Genomic DNA, 22072 nt, shown 5'->3' on the forward strand with positions numbered 1-22072 from the left:
TCAAGGCAAAGGGTCAAAAGGGTCAAATTGTTACTTACCCTTGAAGATTCGAACTTTTGTTGCCTCTTGGATGGATTTGCAGCTCCTTTAGCCTTCAAGAACCCTTCCTTGTTGCTGGAAATGAGATGGTGGTGGTAGAGCTTGGTGGTGTAGAAGGAATGATGGTTAGGGACTTAGGGTTTTTTCAAGAATTGAGAAGGAAGAAGATGGAGTTGGCTATGGAAGTTTGAAGAGTAATTTTTCTAACCCTTGTAGAGGAGGCCATCAGCTGGTTAAAAGGGCCAAAAGGGGGTGTAAAAGGTGGGGGAGAAGGAGGGCAAAACTCCCCCACAAAATATCCCCCGGATACAGAAAATATCTGGGGGATATTGCCCCACAGCTGTAAAGTGCACAGTGCGAGGAACACGGCCGGCCTCTTACTTTTGCTGGAGGTGGCCGGCCGGCCACACCCCCTAGCCGGCCGGCTAGGGGTCAAAAGGGTTAATGTGATTTTCTGGCCGGCCAGCTATTGGAGAGGTACCCCTATGTGTGTACAACACAACCATGTGGTTAAAATTCCAAGAAAGTGGGTCCAAGGGGTTCAACATTAGCCCGGAAAGAGGGGTTCAAAAGGGTCAATTGGAATTACTGGCCGGCCATGAACTTTTAGGGGCCTCTCAGGTGTGTACATCACAGATATGTGGTTCAAAGTTCGAGAAAAAAGGTCCAAGGGGTTCAACATTAGCCCGGAAGAAAGGGGTCAAAAGGGTCAGGTGACCTTAATGGCCGGCCACCAACTTTTAGGGGCCTCCCAGATGTGTAGATCACAGATATGTGGTTGAAAGTTGGCAACACTACCCCTAGGGTGTTCAACATTAGCCCGGAAGTTGGAAAAACGGGCGCCGGGAGGCCCCGGAGGAGAGATAACTGGTTGCTGCAACAATTGCTAGCCTCCCGCCCTTCAGTGACCTCCCCTGTGATAAAACAGAGGTACCTGCCAAAAATGAACGAAAACCGTTGCAAAACGAATGTTCCGGGGCCAAAACACGCAGTTCGGGGTCCCGAAAATGGGCTGTTAAGCACCGAAAATGGTATTCGACCTCGAAGTGGGTTTCTCAGCCCCCAGTGTCCCTCAAAAGGGATGAAATAAGATGTATGCTAAAAATCAGAGCAATAGGAGATGGTTAAGCGGTCCCGAACCGAGGCGCACGGCCAACGGTCCCGAAAACCGGGAACCGGACTCCGAAATGGGCAAAATGGCCTACGGCCACCAAATGTAGCCTACGGACATTGAGAGATGGTCTACGGGACCTCTCCTTCCCTCCAGGAAAAGAAACAGAGAAAACCGAGTCTGGTTCGCAAACCGAGACAAGGCACAGAAAAGGGTTCGGAAGCCCGGAGGTAGGGCTCGCAGCCGCGACTCTGAAACTTCTGAACGAGCACATTATGCAATATCACCGAGTGCTCAACTGGTGACGTCTGAGTCTTAAGGTTGGTCAAAAATGGGGTGTCTACAGTTGACTACTTGTCGGGCCCGAGCATCGAACCACTGACCACAGAGCGTGAAGCAATGTGTGTGGACATGGGACCAAGCTGGATGGATGCAATAGTAGCATTTCTAAAAGAAGAAAGACTGCCAGATGATCACAAAGCGGCACACAAGATCAGATTAAAGTCAGCAAGATTCAGTCTGACAGCAGAGGGACATCTCTATAGAAGATCCTTCACTGGACCCCTGTTGAGGTGTGTACATCCTTCACAGGTTGAAATTTTTTTATATGAAATACATGAAGGAATTTGTGGAAGCCACGTTGGGGGCAGATCGCTAGCTCATAGGGCCATTACCTAGGGGTATTGGTGGCCTTACATGCAGAAAGACGCAGAAGCCTATGTCAAGAAGTGCGAAAAGTGCCAAAGGTTTGCACCTCTGATACACCAACCAGTAGTAGACCTAAACCCAGTATCCAGTCCTTGGCCATTTGCCCAATAGGGCATGAATTTCGTTGGGCAATTGCCCCAAGCAACTGGACAAAGGAAGTACCTGCTGGTGGCAACAGACTACTTCACCAAGTGGATAGAAGCTAAACCCCTTGCCAAAATTCGAGATGGGGATGTGAAGAGCTTCATATGGAAGAACATCATCACCCGGTTTGGGATTCCAAGAGCAATAGTTGTGAACAATGGAACACAATTTGACAGTAAACTAATCAAGAACTTCTGTGCAAAGTTTAAAATCAAGAATTACTTTTCAACCGCAAGCTTTCCCCAAAGCAATGGACAAGCAGAAGCATCCAACAAAGTTATCTTGGATGGGATAAAGAAGAGGCTGCAGGTAGCAAAAGAAAAGTGGGTGGATGAGTTGCCCAGTGTACTCTGGGCATATCGGACTACGTCGAGAAGATCAACAGGGGAATCTCCCTTTGCCATGGCTTATGGCACAGAAGCGGTCATTCCGTTGGAGGTCGGCATCTCAGGGATCAGAACCCAGGGAGTAGAGAATGGGACTAATGATGTACTCTTAGCCTGAGATCTGGATCTTCTAGAAGAAAGAAGGGAGAAAGCTACAATTCAGCTCGCAGCATACCAGCAGTAGCTTGCCAGAGCTTATAATAAAAAGGTCAACCCAAGAGAGTTTCAAGTCGGTGACCTCGTCTTGAGAAAAGTCGTCGGCAAATTGGGAAGGACCCTACAGAATTATCTCGGTACTGGGAAATGGGGCATATCGGCTTGAAGATAACGAGGGCAAAGAGTTGCCAAGGCCCTGGAATACTTGCAATCTTAAGTTTTTTTATCATTAAATTTTCTTGTTCTTTGTTATTAGCCGAAGTAATAAATAAAGCTTGATTTTTTCGTGACCGATATGATAGTTAATGACGTTTCTAGAATACATGTATAATGAGAACCCAAGTGGAACTTAAGTTCACATTAGGGGGCAGAGAGTTGGAAAATGGTTTTAACACTTGTTGAAATTTGTGAAAAATTTACAAGTTGAAGTTAAACCAAGATCATGTTTAACGCTTGTTGAAATTTGTGAAAAATTTACAAGTTGAAGTTAAACCGAGATCATGTTTAACACTTGTTGAAATTTGTGAAAAATTTACAAGTTGAAGTTAAACCGAGATCATGTTTAACGCTTGTTGAAATTTGTTTGAAATTTGTGAAAAATTTACAAGTTGAAGTTAAACCGAGATCATGTTTAACGCTTGTTGAAATTTGTGAAAAATTTACAAGTTGAAGTTAAACCCAAATCATGTTTAACGCTTGTTGAAATTTGTAAAAAATTTACAAGTTGAAGTTAAACCGAGATTATGTTTAACGCTTGTTGAAACTTGAGTTTACAAGTTGAAGTTAAACTAAATTTATATTGAACACTTGTTGAAAATTTGTGAAACAAGACTGTATCAAGAAAGGTACTTATGTACTTGCCGAGGTACACCATTGGCTTGTATAACCGAGGTATGTCACCCCGAGAAGGTGGCACAAGACTAAGGTGTATATTGAAGACACAAAATTATTCCAAGTATGAAAGTCATACAAAAGCAGTAAAAGGATGATAAAGATACAAGCATTTAGGAAAAGAAGTTGCATTTATGTACAAAAGAGGGCACTTCGGCCTACCAAAAGAGTAATTGTTCAGAGATTACAAAAAAAGGCACATCGGCCATGTAAAAAGCTTACATTCTTTCAAAGAAAAATAAAGAAGCACAGAAAAAAGAAGGAGAAGATCAAATTAAGACTCTTCGGCAACACCAGATGGTTGGGTTTGAAGTTCAGAAGACTGGTGGGAGGACATCTTGGCAGCCTTCTCAGCCGCAAGCTCAGTATCTATTTCCTGAACGGTTTGATCGAGGCTCTTGTCGGCGAGAGACACGTCCGATGATGCCTTCTCAGGAGCAGCATCCTTGGGAACCTCCTTACCTTCCTCAACTTGAGTCAAGTTCAGGACTTGCTCATTTTGAGTAGGGGACTTGGCCCCAGCAGCTTCCTTGGACTTCCTCACCAAAGCCTCCTCCTCAAACTCAGAATCGTCGTCGGATTGGCTTGGAGTTGGGGGGAATGGAAGAGGAAGGACGTCGGCGTTCTTAAGGGGGGAGTCCTCGGGGACTTCGAGTTTTTTCAGCAAAGTCATCCAACCAAAGGTGAAACCCTTGTTGCATGCCTGTTTCACCTGTTTTTCGTAGTCCGAAGTGACATCGGCCACCCCCTCATTGTATCCCTTCTGATCCGTGGCCTTGAGCTCGGCATCTTTCATGGCCAAGGCGTCTTACAGTTCTTTCTGGGCCTGGGCCATCTTTTCCTCAACCTTTTTCTTTTCGGCCTCAAGAACCTTCTTGATGGCCTCTGCAGAATCTGCCTTCTCCTTGGCATCATCTTTGGCTTTAATAGCAGCCTCAGCCTGGTCTGCCAAAGTCTTCATTTTTTATTGTAAGCTTTTATTGGTCTTCTGCAGACTGGCGACCTCCCTCTTCTTGTCGGCCAGCTCCTTCCAATTCTCAAAGGCTTGCATTGAGAAGGAATGAGCATGCTGGATGGCCTGAAAGTGAACAAAACAGAAGTTATTGGAAAAATTTCTAAGTACAAAAAAGAAAGAAAGATACCAAGTGTGAAGACTTCTTTGAACAGAACACTGGAGCATCAGGGCGAAGTTCTCATGCTCAGTCATTTCGGCGTTACGGTCGAGATCCCTAAGGAGGAGCAAGGCTGTAGTAAGGGCAACACCGATGTTGATGTCGCCGGCACTATCCTCAACAAAGACTGGCCTGTTCACCAAAGAAATAAGTGGAGCTTAGGGGGCACCAGCCTTCATGGAGCCCGATGCTGTGGCAGACTCTGAGCTAGGCCTCTTTGACTGAGTTGATTGGGAGGGTACGATCTCGGCGGGCCTCTTCTCGGAGGCGAAGATAGTCTTCTCGCTCGAAACCAATTTTAAAATTGGCAAGGTGTCCTCAGTGTCAATCTAAGTCACCGTTGCCTTTGGCTGAGCCTTCTTTATCCTTTTTTGTTTCGACTTTGGCTGAGACGGTGCTGGTTCAGCGTCAACAGTAGCCGGGATGTTGGCTAAGAGGTCCTTAGCAACTGCTTTCTGGCAGCCCATCTCAGTGGCAAAAACTGTTCGGCGTCGTCGACGGCGTTGAGAAAGCGGTATCAGCTGTGGAGCCGAGGTAGATGGTTGTTCTGCTAGATCTGAGGTTGAACCCTGATCCGGCCGAGATGAAGAACCTGTTGGTGGAGTTGTGGCAGAAGGAGGAGACTGACTCTTCTTCTTCTTCTTTGGAACGTCGGGAAGAACCGACTTATAGGTGGGAATGAAATTGAGTACCAAAGGGGCTCTCCGCTTGTGGACTGGCAGATCCAATAGTTTCCTCAAGTCTTTGCTGGGAAAGAAAGACTGGCGGAAGCCCTTTGGTGGCTGAGGAAGAGCTGGAAGAAAAACAAACATTAGAAACAAACGAAGTATTGAAGACTTTAAAAATGAGCAAATACAAATACTGGGCTCTTACCATTACCCTCTACAAAAACTATACGAGGAAGAGGGTAGAGGTGGAGGTCCTCATCTGGAGCGAACTCCCAGTTCCCCGAGGTAATGAAGTAATCATCCCCAGCTCCCTTGTTGGAGTCTAGGAGGTCAGCAACGATTTTGTACTCTATGGACCTCAGTTTAAGATAGTAAACATAGCCTGTGTCCCTTTTAAGGCCACACATGGTGTAGCAGTATTGGATGTCGGCTAAGGTAACCCTAGCATTCTCTTGTTTGGCTAAGGATATTATACCATTTATGACTCGGTAGGAATTGATGGCAAGCTGCATTGGGTTCAACTTATAATAATGGATTATCTCACGGAAAAGGATATTGAGTGGGAGCCGAAGTCCGCACTCGATAAAGGCTACAATAGGGAAGGGCATAGAATCAGTTGTGGGCATGATAGAGTCATCCTCCCCAGCCAACCTCAGATGAATGTCGGCAAGGATGTCAAATTCTCGCCTAAAGTGCTCTAACTTGGTTGGGGTGTCTACCCTATGCTTCCACATATCCATGATATTGGCTTAACTAGAGGAGTTGGATTTCAGATGGGAGTGTTTTGGAGGGTTTTAGGGACCTCGGCTAAAGCCTGAAAATACACAAAATCTATGGGGAATCGTTTCAGTTTTTCCTAAAATTCGTGGGTTCTACAAACAAATCCCAAACCTAGATCTATGGAAACAAAGATTGAAGACACGAATCTGGAAAAGTCACAGAAAACAGAAAAGCAAGAATGTGTTTTAGAATTTAGAACAGTGATGAACTATTAAGAACACTGTGCCAGAGTGAGTGCAAGGGTATAAGGCCAAGAACAGTGGCAAAAGTGCAAGAAAATTGCAAACAGTGTATGTATTCAAGACATGGGCAAAAGCAAAGTCATGAAATAGACACACTCAGATACATGATTCATAAATCGAATACTTGAACAAAAAAGCAATGGCAACAAGTAATGAAGCGAAACTTCTTGAAGAGCAACAAGAACTAAAACCAGGAGGAACAGTCGCATACCAGAAAAAGTGAAGCCGGTATGAGGATTGCCGAAGTTAGACAACGGCTGCAAAAATGGTAACGTGGTGAAAATCACGCCAGAGGAGACAAATATAGCAAGTTGCAGAGCTACGAAAAGCTTGAACAATGGCAGATCTTTTGGAAAAAGCTAGAGAGAGAGAAAGCCTCAGAAACGAAGGTGAATAGTGAAAAGACGCGAAGAAGAGGGAAGTTTTGTCAAAACTCGAAACGGCGGCAGAAAGGCAATTAATGTACCTAAAATGACGTATGCGTCAGACGACGCACGCAAGAAAAATTCGACTTACAGTCGCGTATCAAGTACAATCCAATAAGAGGAAGACGCGTGGCTGAAACGGTTGAGTTACTATGCGTGACAGCTCATACGTGTGAAGGAGCTCTTGGAAAAAGACATATCGACCTATATGGTGATCTCGGCTGAAAAATTTTAAGCCGACGTACTGGAATCAAGTACTGATATAGGTTCCATCACCTCAGAATGCTGAGGTAATAGAACCTAGGGGGCAGTTGTGGGGATATATTTTCTGAGTACTAACACATGGCCAAGGTGACGCCGACGTGTCAACCGAGGTGCCACGTGTCCTGGCCATAACGCCGAGGTGATCTCAGATAGGCCGAGGTTATCTCCGAAGCTATCGAAATCCGAGATAAGCGGATAGGGGACAAGAGTCCTAGCATGAGGAAGGACTTCAGCCTGGATAAGGATAAAGCTCTTAGAGAGTTTATCTTTATCTATTGAAGAGTCCAAGATAGGCACTGAGCAGAAGTTCATTGAAGCTAGGCTTCTATTGGGACTAGGATTGAGTTGGCTATAAAAGAGAGGCACCCCCATGGGTCTAAGGTACGCAATTTATATTCTGAACAGTGAGTTAAGCACTATTAATTATCTTTGAGATAACTGACTTGATCGTCGGAGTGCCCCCGGGTGGACGAATCACCGCCGGAATCTCTTCTTTCTGTTGCAGGTCATTCAGGTGCCATCTATTTCGCCAGTGCTCTCCAGTTGAATACTGAGTTGGCAGTGTGGTTAGATAATCACTCACAACACCAAAAAAGTAATTTAAACGAACCACTATACATACGGATAAAGGTATAAAAACAATGCCCTCCTGTACTCGTAAAAAAAAAATCATATCCACATTTGTATGTCCAAAACCATCTGCAAAAAAAAAATGTCATTAGTTTGGTGCCTTTAAAGGCACTTATGGACGACATATAGCAACTGTATTAATTTAACCAATTAAAAGGCAAGGATAGTAATACCTATTAACTAATGAAACTCAAGCCAACATGGACTTGTAGACGAGCATCGATTCTATGAATTAATGCCAAAAGTTATGTTTATGGCAATTAAAAGGGCCACAGTCTACAAAAGCACTGAACAATTAACCAAAATGCGAATGTTCACAGCGTAATTTATAGCAAGTTTTCATTGGGACAAAAAAAAGGTAATTTGATTACACAATTCAACTAGGCTTAAAGTAAAGATGTTGCTTGCAACAAAACTATCAACGACATGCCATGATCCTAAAAATTATGCATAAAGTTCTTTGATTTCAAAAAACGATGACAACAAATATATAGATTTCATATGAACGGATACCTCATCAGCCAAATTAAAGCATATTTTTCTTTCTCATGTAGTTGCCTAGTCAGTAAGGTACCTAAAAGTATGAAGGAAAATTATCACAACTTACAAAGCTGAAAAAAAGAGCTTGTACTATTGAAAATAAACAAAAACAGTTACAAGAAATTGGGGTACAAGTCAATGTGTCCATACAAAAAGGATTGTAATATTGCACACCAAAAAAAGAAATATAACTTTGGGCTTGAATAAAGTGGCTCACTCCGTACCTTAGAAAGAATGCATGTGCTTCATCTTTATGTAACCTATCTAGTTCTCTTTATTTGGGTTTGTTTGTCTATTGTAGTGCTTCATCTTAAATATAGTTTTTATTCAACTTTCTACTTAAAGTAAAGTAGAAATTTGAGTAAAGTTTGAAGATGTTTTGAGTATATATAGAAGTTTGCATCATATTATTGGTTGAAGTTCAATGAAATGAACACAAACAAATTAAAGTGGTAAAATATAGATGTACCCCTTTGTAGCGCGTGCCCGTGGGCCTCACTGCTACAGTTCGGACTCGATTTGTGTCACGGTTCTTAATCTTGAAACAAAGAGTCCAAATCCGGCAAATCGTTTTGAGAAACAGATTTTTGAAAAAGAAGTGCCAAACATGGACTGCTTTGCCAGATACAAAGTCGCCACCTAAATATTTTATTTTGGGGGAATTTAGGAAACCCTGACTCGGTGCCAGAGGCCACGTGTCCGTCATCACCAAAGTTGCCTCGGCTCGGGAACTTGGGTACGATCGGGGAAGGTCAGCTATGAGCACCCCCTCTCGCCCGATCCGAAGATCGGCCTCTACTAACCATGATATCCGTTTTTGAAAACGTTATGTGTTCTTATTCCATTTATTAGCTTAGAATTACTATGTTATGCACACAGCACACAAGTATAGACTAGATTGCCTAATTTGGAAATAAGCATTGCATATCCGTTTGTCTTGAAAAACGCTTTGGAATTTGCTACTCGCAAGTAGGCTAAAATACGGATTTCAACGAGTTTTTCCAACTCAAACAATCCAACCTTCACCCACAGGCATCCAACCAGTTTATCACATAAGCATCTAGCCACATGGTAATCATACTATCATGGCAACACTCACACACATGCGGTATGCTAAAGCATAAATGCTTACCTAGTACTCCAAGCCAAAACAGAAACCAGTTAGTAATCACATGCATGATCCTAGTTCATGTTAAGATGGCTAATGCAACACATGCAAAATGCAACTAAGATAGGCTCGGCTCATCTACAATGACATGTGAAATGCTACAACTAACATGTATTCAATTTGGAATTGGAATACAAATGCAGTTAGAATGGTGCGCCGAGCCTGGTGCATGCAAGACAAATGTATGAATGCACGCATGCATAGCATAAGGTATGCTAATTTAAACATGCCCTAGTCTACCATCATAAGCGGGTAAATAAAAGGGAAGAAAGACGTAGGGTTAGAAGACATACACACACTCACGCACACTTATTACACAATTTCCCTCACTCGGAGGACCCGAATAAATATTACAGTCCGAATAATAAACACATTAATTATTACAAAATTTCTAATTAATTAACAGAATGAATGCAAAAAGAAAGGTGGCTACAGCCCCCGCCTCGGGATGCGTGAATAATGCATGCTCGAACCCGTCTCGCCCGGAAAGTCCGTACCATACCACTGCCGCCTCTGTTTACACTGCCCTGCTTCTCTGAAAATTGCCAAAGTTCTGGGATAGGTCTCCTGAAAGCTGTGGAACACCATCGGCTGAAGGAAATATCCACCGGCCGTTGAAAATATCCATCGGCTACTGATGAAGCTATCGGCCCAGGAAGGATTGCCGATCGGCACTGAACACTGCCGGCCGGCAGAAAGTTCCTGCAGAATCTGGTTTTGACAGCAACAAGGACAGACAGTGTATGGCATGGAATTTCAAGCAAGTGTATGCATGGCTACCCTCCCAATCATGTAACGGACTCAAGGAAGTATGGCCCTTGACCCTCGGGCTATCAATAGTGCATTTGATGCATGATAGCCTAAGGAGCCAAGGTTGCAATTTGATGTACAAATGCATGCAACACACAAATGAGGACCAAGAGCCTATCATGCCAAAAGTCAAGGGCCTCGGTGACCGAGGGTTGAGGTGTGTTTTGTCACTCGAAGTACAAACACCCCTCATCCCCCACGCTTGGTTTGACACCCCAAACCAAGCAATGCAATGCATGTTATGCAAACATATCTCAAAATGTAACATGATACTAAGATGCAAAACATGTCAAATGTGATGTAATCTATCATGTTAGGTATGCAAAATGCTAGGCATGCAAGATGCAAATGCAATGCAAACATGGACGATTTAAGCAATAGGATCATCACGTTACAACACCTAATGAAGCAATCATGCAACAAACATGAGACAAGCATGCAATGGTGGACTTAAACCATAAAGGGGCAGACCTCAATCCACCCCAAAACAGTGGCCAAAAGTGCCCAAAATGGTGGACAAACACTCATGCCAACACGCAAGCAAATGGACCTAAGGCTAAGGCACAAAAAAGGGGGCACTTTACTTCCACTAACATGACCATTCATGGCATGAATTAGACAAGCAAAAACAGAATCCTAGCATGCAAAAATGGACTCCAAAACCCACTGATATGGCAGCTTAAGTGGCTCCAATGAGATGCATGCACCAAAACTCATTTCTAGGCATAAAAGGGCACATCCTCAAAGCATGAAAGAGGTCACATATGCAAACGTACAAACATGATTTATGGACTGAAATACGATCCTAAATGATGCCAAATCATGAGGATGGTCTAAGCTACGCATGCTAGAGGCCAATATACTCAAGGCTTACAAGCCAAAACACAAAGGGATGACACCAAACATGGCAAGCATGACTGAAATAGATGGCTGACAGGCCTTAAACATGGTAAAGTAATGCCAATACCTTCATGAAATTAGGCTAACACATGCAACAATCATGACCTAAACACAAGATGCATTTCTAGGCCAAATAGAGGAATGTAAAGCAAGTATGTTAAGCATGCAAAAGGGCACAAATCCGACCAAAAATAGAGTGTGACCTAGAGACACCCAAAAGCCTCTGAAATAGGGCCAAAATCAGTCAAGCATGCATGTTGCCCTTTAAGCCAAAAGGCAAAGAAATGAGGCAATGAAGGGAGAGGGGTGTCCCTCCCCTATATAAGACTTCAAACCACCTTCCTCACCACTGAAAATCCACTGGTTTTCAGTGGTGAGAAGACTAAGACACTCAAGCAAACAAAGCCTCACAAAGGAAGCACCAAAAAGGCCAAATAAGGCCTAAGAGGGTGAGTTTGAACTCAAACCACAAAACACCCTTAATGAAAGTTCTTAAGCATGAAAATATAAGCTTTTTTTATGTTATGCACAAAGCCTAAATCAGCAAGCAAGATAGGTAAAAAACTAGTGCAAGTTTGGGGAAACTAAAGCAAAGTGATTACCCTTGAAGAACACCTCAAGAACAGTCAATGCAGCCCTCTTCTTTTGATCAAAATCAGTCCAAAAGCTCAAGAATCAACCCTCAAAGCCTCTCAATCTCGAAGCAAGGTGTACTGGTGTGTGTATTAGTGCAAAAGTAAGGTAAAAATGCACTTTTGGGCTACCAAACACACACTAAGGGAGGAGAGAGAGGGAAATATAGAGAGCGATGATATATCTAGCAGATATATGTATATAAGCTCTGGTTCTTATGTTAAAAAAAACTCCCAACCTTTAACAATGATGGGGGAGGGCTCTATATATAGACTAAGCAAATGGTTCTTGGCTTCTCCAAGAAGCCAAGTGAAAGGGGCAAAGGGTGCAAAGGAGTCTAGGCTTCTAGAGGAAGCTAAGACAGCTGGCCAAGCTTCCCCAAGAAGCTTGGCCAAAGGGTTCAAGCTTCTAGAAGGAAATGGGATTCAAAGGCTCACACCAGCCAAAAACTACACGGGGAGGAGTGATGGTGCATTCCAGTTGGCACAGCTGGTATGCACCATGCCTCAAGGGTGCAAAGGAGTCACACCGGCCAGCAAAAGATGTCACCGGAAAAATAAAATGCCGGTCGGCAGAATACAGTACCGATCGGCCATTGATTTTAAGAAATCATGGCCGGTGGAACCCCTAAACAGCCGGTGATGCTAGGGGAAGGCCGGTGGAATGTGAGGATGGCCAACAAGCCATTCTCCTCCCTTCAAGGCAAAAACACAAGTGTTTGGTGCCAAAGTCAAACACGGAACAGTCAGGTCGAGAGATCTTGAGGCAAGGTGCGCAACCAAGACTTCCGGGAACTCAAGACGAACACAAACATGGATAATCATCGAGTGTTCAAACGGTGACGTCCAAGTCTTGAGGACGGTCAAAAATGGGGTGTCTACAGTTGCCCTTCTTTGACAGAACTCGAAAGTCATAACAATGACGGGACTGAATGTCAAAGCCCAGAGACGACCCATTTTTGACAAGGCCGAAGACTCAGACAAACATGCAAGGTAAACAAGGTATGCGCCTGAAGGCAGGGACAAAATGCAAGACAATGCACAGAGCCGGACATAACTTATGATCATACAAAGAAAACTGTAATGAAGCATACATGCAACAGTTTTAAGCTAGCATACACCAAACTACACTACAATGCAGAAAGGATGTAAGAGAATTATGCAATTCTCGATACTTCTCACTCAGAGGGTACAAATACCTGCGCGGCTCGTCTGGTTGCACCAACCTCAAATGAACCGTACATACAATATCGTGCCTGCAAAGAAAACAAACTTAATAGGTACAATATCGTTAGCAACATGCATAATAGTGTACTCGAAATGCGTGACAACGCAAAGCAAGTGGGAAGCATAACAATGCTGTGAAGGCACAGATATGTAAGTGGAGCACGCGGTCTACGCAGGCAACGAAATTGATTACAAACATGCGGTCTACGCAGGTAATGAAATTGAACATAAGAATGCGGTCTACGCGAGTAAAACATGCGGTCTATGCAAGTAATGAAATTGAACAAACGTGCGGTCTACGCAAGCAAAACATGCGGTCTACGCAAGTAATGAAATTGAACAAACATGCGGTCTACGCAAGTTATGAATTTGATTATAAACATGCGGTCTACGCAAGTTACGAATTTTGAACAAACATGCGGTCTACACAAACAAAACATGCGGTCCACGCAAGTAATGAAATTGGATGCAAACATGCGGTCTACACAAGTAGTGAAATTGAACAAACGTGCGGTCTACGCAAGCAAAACATGCGGTCTACGCAAGTAATGAATTTGAACAAACATGCGGTCTACGCAAGCAAAACATGCGGTCTACGCAAGTAATGAAATTGAACAAACACGCGGTCTACGCAAGTTATGAATTTGATTATAAACATGCGGTCTACGCAAGTTACGAATTTTGAACAAACATGCGGTCTACGCAAACAAAACATGCGGTCCACGCAAGTAATGAAATTGAATGCAAACATGCGGTCTACGCAAGCAAAACATGCGGTCTACACAAGTAGTGAAATTGAACAAACGTGCGGTCTACGCAAGCAAAACATGCGGTCTACGCAAGTAATGAATTTGATTGCAAACATGCGGTCTATGCAAGCAAAACATGCGGTCTACGCAAGTAATGAAATTGAACAAACATGCGGTCTACGCAAGTTATGAATTTGATTATAAACATGCGGTCTACGCAAGTTACGAATTTTGAACAAACATACGGTCTACGCAAACAAAACATGCGATCCACGCAAGTAATGAAATTGAATGCAAATATGCGGTCTACGCAAGCAAAACATGCGGTCTACGCAAGTTATGAATTTGATTGCAAACATGCGGTCTACGCAAGCAAAACATGTGGTCTACGCAAGTTATGAATTTGATTGCAAACATGCGGTCTACGCAAGTAGTGTGTATGAGAAGAGTTGAATGTGCACAGGTAAGTAAAAACATATTATCCACGATGCGGGAATGTAAAGTACTTGTAACACAGCATAATCGAAGCGATTTGTGGAAATCCTCAGGACATGAAAAGGATACGGGAAGGGACGTTCTTCGTACGTATCGAGCATCGCTTGCAGAAGTTGTGGCCTGAGGTCAACTCGAAGGTCCACATTTCAAAAGTATGCTTTCTCGCATTGTTTCAAGTGATGAAGATGCCAAACCCTGTAGTTGACCTGAACAAAGGCGCAGAAGGCGCGTTGACCGCAAGGGGAGTTTTATTGGTATCAATTCTGACACTTTGCTACCCTGTCATTCTATGTTTTACTTTCCTTTTTACTGGTATTTTAAGCACATTGCACTGCCTCGGGTAGGTTTTATTCTTTCTCAAAATTACACATTTTGCAAAACACGTGACGGGAATGAAACAACCATTTTGTTCAAAAGATGTTGCGTTTGCAAATTTTCTATGCATCGCATCGCAAGGTAACACACCACAATGTGAACGAAATTGAACCTGTTTGGAATATTGAGTACTTGCATCGTAATAATCAGGTAGTGAACCGACTTACAACTCAATAAGCAAAAACAAAGGCATGATATAACCAAACAAGTGTGAGTACAACTCGATAAACAAATCAAAAACTCAAAGAGAGTGAAGTACAACTCGATAAGCAAATGTACAATAACCTGATAAGTAGACAGGTGTGACTTCGCACAAATCGATCACCGGGGGAGGGATCGGAGGTGGTGGAGTTCCCCAACCCCTAGCATAAACGGCTCAGGGAACCAGGAGGAAGCCCATCGGCCAGGGGTAGAGGCCATCAGCCACAAGGAATGGCCATCGGCCAGAAATTTGTTCGGTCGGCAAAATAAAATGGCCGGTCGGCAGAATATTTGGCCGGCCGGCTATGAATGAGGGAATCACCAGAATGTTGACACCTGTCCTCCACCCAACCTTATCTCCTACAAAAGACCCCAACTTCGTAGTTTTTCTCAATTCTACACTGATTTGCTCTAATGGAAGAGTTTCTTGCTCAAAATCTCACAGCTTGGATTGCTAGCTTGGATGGCTCGGAGAAGTTGAATTTTCGGGGTTTCGGCATAAATGCACTATTCACTCTGGGTCGTACCCCATTGCACCTCCCGTTTCTCCATGCCGCGGCAAGGTTTTGGAATCCGGTGGCGCATGTCTTTAGTTTCGCTGGGCAAGAGATATGTCCTACCTTTGAAGATTTCCGAGCCTTAATGGAGTCCGAGCGCGACGAGGAGCTCCTGCCCCAACTTAATTTTGGCCATGCCCAATCCTTAGGGCGAATGTGTGGACTCAGTATGCGTGACGCTCGGTCTCTGATTTGTGACGGGATGCTGGACATTCCGAGTTTGACCGATCGGTTTTCTGATGCTGGTGATCGCAACAACCATCACTGGCAAGGCTTCAGGCGACACGCCCTCTGTTTGTGCATGTTATCTCATTTTCTATTCGTCTCAGGCTCTGGAGGGTCTAGTGTCCGGCTGACCGAGGTTGCCCAAGGCTTGAAGGAGGGCAAGAGTTGTATTGCCATGATTCTGGCTGAGACGTTGATGGGCTTAGACGCCATTTATCGTCATGAGACGACCAGATTAGCGGGGAGTCCACTACTACTACAGGTAATGTTTCCCACCCAATCTCACATATGCATTGCTCACATCACTCGGCCCTCGAGCTCGGTCTTTTCTCACAAAACCCTATTCTCGCTTTTCTCTCCTCGTACATCTCTCTATTCTTTATTCTCTCATTTTTCATCCCTCCCCAGGTATGGTTGATGGACAAACTGCAGGTTGTGGACTCTTGCCCAGCATATTCAGCTCGCGGCTACTTCTTTCGGCACCGTCTAGTCAATGCCCTTGATGAGGGATGGTGGTTCGCTAGGATGTGCCGCTTGTCTGCAGACCATATTGCTTGGTGGTGCTCTTGGCTGAGCCTTCCGACAATGAGTTACAATATGCCCCAGCAGACTGGGATTCAATTGATTGGTCTCACTCACTGTGTATTCTACTTCCCATTTCGGATTCGACGCCAATTTGGCCATGATCAGACCTGCCTGCCAGAGGGGATAGAGTATCCTGCTGCATTCCCAGCCCGAGGCGCACAGCTTGCTTGGCAGGCCACCGCGTGGAGGACGAGAGAACTCCTGGCCCCCGCTCCCACTTTCAGTTGCACTTTGTCTGATGAGTGCTTGGATTGGCTTAATGAGGAGGCACAGGTTGGGCCCATCTTGGCATCAGAGGCTTCGACCAGCTCTGGGAGGGGGCGCAAGAACACCTAACTTGACTATGCCCCGGATTTATTGCTTTATTAGTACTTTCAAGTTTTCTTTATGAATGTAATAAAAAGCAACTTCGATTGTATGCAAGAGCAGGAGAACTCTGTTTTGAAATCAATGAAATTGAAGGTTGTGGTACTGAAAATTTTCCGTTTTGGTCCAAAAATGGTCTTAGCTGTAAAAAGATTAATTTGAACAAAGTCGGCTTTTATTAAAACTTTTCAAAAAACATTTTCGATATGGATCAGAACTGGACATGCTTGAGATATGTCACTGAGATGCACAACCCCAGATCCCTGCAACTGGAAAGTTGTCCCTAGTCTGAAGAGTACCGCAGCACTGCATGGCAACGGAAAGTTGCCCCTAGTTTGAGTAGCACTGCGCTGGAGATTCCAATGGATGTTGATAGACAAAGATGACTGAGATGATCAAATGGACAAAGTTGATCGGGGAAGTGATATGGCTGAACTTCAGGATGAAGCTGCCTACGTATCCCAAAGATGGGAATCAAGCCTTACGTAGTTCAGGCTTAGGTTCACTCGGGTATTTTCACTCTCTTTTTACGCTCTAACTTTTGCCAAGGTCGCCATTTGCGGGTTTTCAACCTTGCGAGATTAGTTTTTATATTTTCCAATTTTTTGTGCTCTAACTTTTGCCTAGGTCGCCCTTTCGGGTTTTCGGCCTAGCGAGCCTCTCAAGGGTAATATTTCTTCAACTTGTCCATGTTGATCGGTTGGGAAAATTCCAGGCCATCTAGGTCCATCAGAACCACAGCTCCACCTGACCAGATAGCTTTGATGATGTAGGGACCGGTCCAATTAGGTCTGAACTTGCCCCTAGGGTCGTGGATGGGAGCTCGGTTGCCTTTGAGCACCAAATCTCCTTCATTTAGATTTCTGGACTTGACTTTCTTGTTGAACGCCCGGGCAATTCTGCGCTGATAACTTTGAACATGGTACAGTGCTTTCAGTCTTCTCTCATCGAAGAGCATGAGTTCCTCAAACCTGCTCTACTGCCAATCTGCTTCGGCTATTTGGCACTCAGCCAATACTCGTAATGACGGAACCTCGATCTCGATAGGCAGGACGGCCTCCATCCCATAGACTAATGAATACAGAGTCGCCCCGGTAGAAGCTCTAATCGAAGTCTGGTAGCCCTACAGAGCGAACGGCAACTTATCTGGCCAATCCCGATAGGTTTCCACCATCTTCTGTAATATGTGCTTGACATTCTTGTTGGCAGCCTCAACCGCTCCATTGGTCTGCGGCCGGTATGTGGATGACTTATGAAAAGCCACATTGTATTTTTCCAACAAGTCTATCACTTCCCTCTTGAAGTGGGAACCGTTATCTGAAATTATCTCGTTTGGGACCCCGTAGCGACAGATGATGTTGTTTCTGATAAACTTCGCGACGTGTGAAGCCTTCAACACCGCATAAGATTGGGCCTCGACCCACTTCGTAAAGTAATCTATCGCTACCAGGATAAACTCATGCCCATTCGATCCCTTCGGGGTAACAGCCCCGATCACATCGATTCCCCAAACTAAAAACGGCCATGGGGACGTCATGTTGTACAGCTTTGACGGCGGGATGTTCATGCGGTTTGCATGGATCTGGCATTTGTGGTATCATCGAACAAAGCCGATACAGTCCTCTTCCACGGTAGACCAGTAGTAGCCCTGTCTGAGGATCTTTCTGGCCAGCATTACCCCATTCATATGTGCCCCACATTCTACTCCGTGGATGGCCTCCATCAGGCGCTTCGACTCTTCAGGTTCTACACAGAGCTTATGCATTCCCAGATGACCTCTCTTATACAGCTTACCCCCGCAGATGATGAACTGAACAGCCATTCTTCTGATTGCCCTTTTATCCTTGGCATTTGCCCCTGGTGGGTACGCCTCCTTCTCCAAGAAGTTCCAAATATCGTAATACCAGGGGTTGTCGTCCTGAGCCTCATCTATGGCGGAAATTGACTCATATGCTGGCACAAACTTCTGGTCAATAATGACTGGACGCATCCGGACTCCGGACGGGATGTCTATCATGGAAGATAGAGTTGCTAGTGAATCTGCGAACCTGTTGTTCTCTCTTACTAGGTGGGTGAAATTTAGCTTCTCAAACCGAGGAATTAACAAATCCAAGGTCTGGTGGTAAATTATCATCTTTTCCTCTTTGACTTTCCAGTCTCCTTTTGCTTGAGACACAACAAGGTTCGAGTCCCCAATGACGTCCAACCGTCTTGCCCCTAGTTCTAGGGCTGCTTCTAGGCCGGCAATGCATGCCTCATATTCTGCTTCATTGTTCGAGACTTTGAACCGGAGTTTGAATGCTAAAGGGATACGGGAATCGTCCGGCGCTATCAGCAATACTCCTATCCCATACCCGTACTGGTTTGACGCTCCGTCAAAGTACATCGTCCAAGTTTCATCTTCGATGTGCAGAATGGCTTCATCTGGGAATAGGTACTCAACCGCTTCATCCCCCTCAACCGGGTGGTCGGCAAGGAACTCCGCTACCGCTCTTCCTTTTACTGACTTGCGTGTCACATACTTCAGATCAAATTGAGAAAGCAACAGCAGCCAACGAGCTAGCCTACCCGTAAGCGCCGGTTTCTCGAAAAGATATTTGATGGGATCCAAGCGTGAAACCAACATTACAGAGTGAGCTAACAGGTAGTGTCGCAGCTTCCTGGTAGCCCATACCAAGGCCAAACAAGCCTTCTCCAGCGGGGTGTAGCGGGTCTCGTAATCCAGCATCTTCTTGCTCAGATAGTAGATGGCCCTTTCCACTTTGTCCTTTGACTCTTGTGCGAGTATGCAGCCCATGGTAGTCTCAGTTACTGAAAGGTACAATATCAACGATTTCCCCGGCTCTGGTGGTGACAACACGGGCGGGTTCTGTAAATATTCTTTGATCTGTTCAAAAGCTGCTTGACATCGGCCGTCCCATTGGAATTTCTGTCCTTTCTTCAGGAGACCAAAAAGTGGTTCACAAGTCAAGGTTAGTTTTGAGATAAACCGTCTTATGAATTGCACTTTACCCAGAAAGCCTCGCACCTCCTTTTCAGTCCTTGGTGGTGGCATTTCTAAGATGGCCTTGATTTTTGAAGGGTCGACCTCGATGCCCCTTTGTGTAATCAGAAACCCTAGCATTTTTCCGGCTGTAACACCAAATGTACACTTCTGAGGATTCAACCGCAGCCGAAACTCTCTGATCCTTTGAAAGAACTTTTGTAAGGTGGTGTAGTGGCCCTCTCTTTCTTTGGACTTGACAATCATGTCGTCCACGTACACCTCAACCTCTTTATGGATCATATCATGCAATATTGTGGTCGCTGCCCGTTGATAAGTAGCTCCGGCATTTTTCAACCCAAATGGCATCACTCTGTAGCAATATGTACCCCACGGGGTAGTGAATGCAGTCTTCTCCCGGTCTTCGGGTGCCATTACTATCTGATTATAGCCTGAGAAGCCATCCATAAATGAAAGCAAAGCATGCCCCGCCGTGAAATCTACCAATTCATCAATGTGTGGCAAGGGAAAGTCGTCCTTCGGACTAGCTTTGTTCAAATCCCTGAAATCCACGCATACTCGGACCCTGCCATCCTTCTTCGGCACTGGAACAATGTTGGCCAACCAAGTCGGGTATTCGGATACCAGCAGGAAGCCTGCATCAATTTGCTTGGTGACTTCTTCTTTAATTTTGATGGCCTAGTCCGGACGAATCCTTCTGAGCTTCTGTTTGATCGGTCGAGCCTCGGGGTCGAGAGGGATCCGGTGCTGTACAATCTCAGGATCGATTCCAGGCATGTCTTCGTGGACCACGCGAAAACGTCTTTGAAATCTTTTAATAAAGCGACTAAGCGCTCGTGTTCCTCCGAAGACAACGTGGACCCGATCTGGACCAGTTGCGGGTCCTTCTCAGTACCAACATTCACAGTAGTGATTTCATCCATTAAGGGTTGAACAAATCTTTCCTGCTCTTGATGTTGCAAAACCGGAGGAATTTCTTCCTCGTCGTTTTCATCAAAATTTTGAAAATCCTGATTTAAGCAATAAATCAAAGGCACAGAAAAATACTCAGAAACCACATCCACATCATTCTCATTAAATACTTCCAAGCCGTCCGATTCTTCTGTTACAACAGACTCAAAAGAGAAGGAAAAAGACGACCTAGACAGGACTGTGGCACCCGGGTTATCACTCCCAGGAATACCAGACTCAGACTCAGTCGAGCTGGAACCTAATTCTGACTCACAAGACTCAGTGGAATTAGATTCCGGCTCACTACCTGACCCAGTGCTGCTGGACAAAAATCCCTCTTCGTACTGCCAAGTGAGAGAGGGTGCGATGGATGCATCCAAAATAGTTGATGGTAGGCCCGCAGCCGTTTCATTCCCGATCATGCATACCGAGAAGTTATCCCCCAAGCACTTCTGTTCGATTGGAGGATCTGAAAGTAGACATGCCAGTGCTACCCCCATTTCATTTTCAGCGTCCTCAGACTGCACTTCCTTACTCTGCTCAACCTCAGCTGATAGATCTGCTTGCCCTTCGGCGACGTCATTCTCAGGTAGCTGCACGTCAAAGAAAATCTCAAACCCCGGTACGCGCTTCCTCTCCGTGTTCAGCCGCGGCTCTGGGAAGCCACAGAACGGAAAGTCCTCTCCCTCCCGAACGAAGCGTCCGTTTAGGGTACCCCGAATGGGCCGGTGCATTAAGTCAAAAGGCTTCCCCATCTGTTTCGCTCTGGCTCTTCCAGCCATTTCCTTTCCTTTCCTTATCCAGTCCTCTTTGGTGGGTAGATAACCCAATCCAAAGGTATGAGGGTTGTGTGGCGCTTCGGCCGATGCTGCGACGCCCTTTCGGCCGCTCTTTCCCAATCCCATCCCGGGGATGTGTTGGAGCTTGTTCATGAGGTAGACTGCATGAGCACTGATATATACCCCTTCGTTAGCTGCCATGATGTCCTGTATAACCCGAGCCTCAGCCAAGGTAAAACCTGATATGAACACATCTTCCATACCGTGCTCGATTTCTAGAACAGGCGTAGATTCCTCCGGCGGCGGATGAATCGATGAATTTCCAAAAACAATGGCTACTCCCTTCCCATAGGGGTATTTCACCACTTGATGTAGGGTGGAGGAGACCGCCTTTACCTGATGCAGCCACGGTCGCCCCAAAAGCAGGTTGAGAGTTGCAGGAACCTCCAAGACATGGAAATCTATCTCATGCTGTCCCGGCCCAACCTTTGTTTGGATCTTAACTGTTCCCATTACCTCCCGGCTTGTGTTGTCATACGCCCGAATCACCTGGGCCGTTGGTACAAAGTCCGCGATTTTCAAACCGATCGCGTAGGCTGTCCTTGCCGGACAGACGTTGATGGCGGATCCTGTGTCGACAAGCACCACAGGTATCCATTTATCTCTGCACTCCACGGAGATGTAGAGTGGCTTGTTATGGTTCGCACCCTCGGGTGGTAGTTCTTTGTCAGAAAAGGTCAACATCGGGGCAGCTTCTCCCGAAAAAACTAGGCCCACCAGCTGTTCAGGCGTGGTGTCTATAGAGAGCTTGGCTTTGTCCATGGCTGAAAAGACAGCCTGTCTATGTACTCGAGAAGCCATAAGCACCCCCCAGATAGACATGTCTGCTTGT

The sequence above is a fragment of the Camellia sinensis genome, chromosome 7 (assembly GCF_055761805.1).
Source record: "Camellia sinensis isolate YWXY chromosome 7, ASM5576180v1, whole genome shotgun sequence".
Classification (NCBI taxonomy): Eukaryota; Viridiplantae; Streptophyta; class Magnoliopsida; order Ericales; family Theaceae; genus Camellia; species Camellia sinensis.